We start from the raw sequence: 3,382 nt of genomic DNA on the forward strand, positions 1-3,382 counted from the left end.
CTCAGGCTTTACAAGAAACCATTTGGGCACATCGTACCACCCCTAACATGATCACAGGGGTATCTCCATTTACCTCATTGAAAGGGAGAAGACCCAAGACTAGGCTTTCACCCCCCATCAAAAGACAGGTTAGTTGTCAAGTAGATAGGGAAGAGGTAGGGGTGAGGTACAAGAGTCACCAGGACAAGTACAAAGCAAGGTACAACGTGGATAAACATGTAAAATCTAGCTAGGCGAAGGAAGGGGCCTGGATTCGCATAGACCTTCCCAAAGCAAGAAGGAAGGTTGCCTCCAGGTTTTCATCACCCATGAGAGTAACTAAAGTTGCCAAAAATGTTGTACAACTGGCTAATGGTCAAACGTGGAGTATGGACAGGGTGGTACCACACAGTGAAGTGTTGACTCCTCAAATGCAACCCCAACCACATGATCTGAGCCATGCAGCTCTCAGGAGGTCGTCCAGACCCACTGTTGCACCCAGTTGGGGAAGAGATTACTATTTCACTTAAGGGTGGCCAACCTTTGCACTGTTATAGATCATCTAAGAGCTTTCTTTGATGGTGTTCATGCTTGTCATGCATCTATGCTTTTCTGTTGGTAATTAAAGTTCCGTGTGGAGCTACAGTTTCCCTGTTCTTTTTCTTTGTCTTTCCCAGAATCCTTTATTTCGTTGGTTCGTCCAAATCGGTCTAAGCGGCATTCCCGGCACTTATGCAGGTGAGGTGCATCATCATTGCAGGAGCCATCTTGCACAAACGATGCCCCACTTTCCTGCAACCTTCTAACTTTCCTAGCGTCACTTAAGACAGATTTGTGAACAGTTACTCTTCTAGAATTACCAACAATACCAGCAGCCTTTTCTGCCTTTGCTGCCAATTTCTCAAGGTAAACTTTTCTTCTGTACAGGTCTTCAAAATGATGCTTCTGGTCATAGGCTGGTTTGATTTTTCGCACTGCTGAGCCGTCTTCATCTTCGGATGGGGAATCCAGTAATTTTGGCAGTTCTGGACTTTTACTAGGTGATGGTACAGTTTGGGGAATCTCCCTTTGAAACACCAGCGGTGTAGAGAAACTGTCCTTCACTGCTGTCGTTTCAAAGCCATTACTTAAAGTATCCGTTGCCCAGAGTCGCAGGGTTCACACTCTGCGACTCTGGGCAATAGCTTGCTTAATCTCCACATCGGCCCCTCGCGGTGGGATGCCTGGCTTTCACCTTGTGGATACCCTGCCAGGGTTATCTCACAGGGGAATACCTGGACGGGTTCCCTAAGCAAGCGCGGAGATGCCCCAGGGTAAGTCATGCGCTATATAAGCTTCATACATTTACATTTACATTTACATTTAATGAAGGATTCAAATACGTTTTTTGGCTTTTTACGTTTCTCGTTATTCATTCTGTCAGTCCAAGAAAGAAAACTTGGAGCGAGGGGCTGTGTACTGAAGCTTGTTGGAAATTCTTCTGGACATTTGGACTCCCCAATATCACTTGTACCAAAAGGTTTTGGTAAAAAGGCATTATTGCAAAATAGATTTGTGTCATTTTGGGTATTCGATGAAAAATTAAAGCCAAAGGTCTGTCTTGAGACGGATTTGTATTGAAAAGGCCAAAAGAACAAGGGACGCTGAAACTCGGAGGGGAATTTGCTGGTGGGGGTGTATCCTGCTTCCGGTCTTTACTCGCAGGAGTTGCTGCTGTGCATCCTAAGAGCGCTTCTCCAAAAACTGGAACATGTTGTGCAGGTTGTAGAATTGGAGGTGGCAGCTGATGGGCAGAGGACAGTAACTCTTTAAAGACATCCAATGTGGTCTTTTGCAGTGGAGACAGTCCTGTTGATTTTGGCTGCTCTGTTACAGTTGAACTTTTCTCCTCTTTTCTTGAAATGTTTTCAACATTGCTAGCCTCTATACCCTCAGAGTCCAATCGCTTCGTCTTAACATCAGCTGTCACTTCGCTTTCCGATTTTCTTTTCAAAGTGGGAGGTTTAATAGATTTACCACAATCATCAGGGCCCTCATGTACGATTTCCACATGAATCCGTGCAGGATCAACAATTTTTAATCCTGGAACCTGATCACAGTTGACTTCTAGAATCTTTGAGCTAGAATCACAATTTACAACTCTTGCTGTGAACCATTGTGTTGAGGGGTCCAAACTGTAGACTCGAATTTTCGAGCCAATTAGGCTTCTGGTGCCTTGAAACAAGTGGCTTTCATCCAAACTTTCATTGAGTAAATCTTGAATTTCTACATTCACATTTCGATTATTCAGCAGGGAGTGCTTTAGACTGCACACATCCTGCAGAGGTTTTAAAAGGTGGTCAGACAGAAATGCTTTTCCATCTTCCCCGAGATACTGTACCGCTGTAACTGTTCCCAATCCAACATTGTCCACCAAGCTTTTGTATTTCATTGCAGGCCACTGTACACTTTCCATATAGCCGCCTGCTGCTTTTCTCTCTGCCATCACCAAGTTGTGCTCCATTAGATGATCACGGTGGGGTTGTTTTGCAGGCGTTTTATGACTTCTCGGTCACTGGCGGGTGGTGGGTGAGGGCTTCATGAACAAACAAAATAGTGAGAGAGGACTGGACAGATAAGGAATGGACAATGATTCTAGAAGGACCCACTAATGTCCCGCGGAACTCACGATTCTAGGTTATCCAATTTTACATACTACACCGAGCGTATTTGTCGCCAGACTAAATCAACCAGTACTTCGCAATCGATACCTCTGCGTGTCCGCTATGCTCACTAGTGGGTGCGACTATCCTCCATATGCTTTGGGCCTGCCCCAGAATACTGACGTATTGGCAAACGGTGACAACACTGTTGAAAGAAGGAACTGGCGTGGCACTGCCACATACATGGGAGGCATGTTTGCTTGGCTTATACAGACGAACGAAGCACAACAAGGTCCAGGCTAGATTCTGGGATCTGGGACTCGTTACAGCCAAAAGACTCCTTACCAAGCATTGGAAAAGCAGGGATGCACCGCATGTAAAGCATTGGACCACCTCCTTCAATAACTGGGTGGCAGTGGAAAGCACTACTCTTCACAAGGAGGAAATGGCGGGATTAAGGGCATTCCCAATTGCGCAACTCTGGGATGAGATCGTGAAATCTTTTCATCAAGCTTGTCTTGACCAGGGAATCACTTAGGGGCTCACCTCATCGGACATAGCTTGGATGACAGGCAAGAGGGACGATGGTGTAGGCATAGGGAGAGGAAATAGTCTCTGACCATGATAGACATAACATGCCAGAGTTGCACGATGCTACTGTCGCACCACAAACCAGTAGCATCAGCCCATCCACTATATGCGGGGCCTGCTACGCACAATCTGGGTTTAGGTCCAAGTACTATTCACACTACCACCCCACG

The 3,382-nt window shown here is 45.9% G+C and overlaps 1 pseudogene; it reads right to left on the reverse strand.

The window, feature by feature from the left end:
* Window positions 1-573: 573 nt before the first annotated feature.
* Window positions 574-2,482, reverse strand: LOC147700409 (lysine-specific demethylase 3A-B-like; annotated as a pseudogene).
* Between the last annotated feature and the right edge of the window lie 900 nt (window positions 2,483-3,382).

The sequence above is a fragment of the Lissotriton vulgaris genome, chromosome 8 (assembly GCF_964263255.1).
Source record: "Lissotriton vulgaris chromosome 8, aLisVul1.2, whole genome shotgun sequence".
NCBI classification, from domain to species: domain Eukaryota; kingdom Metazoa; phylum Chordata; class Amphibia; order Caudata; family Salamandridae; genus Lissotriton; species Lissotriton vulgaris.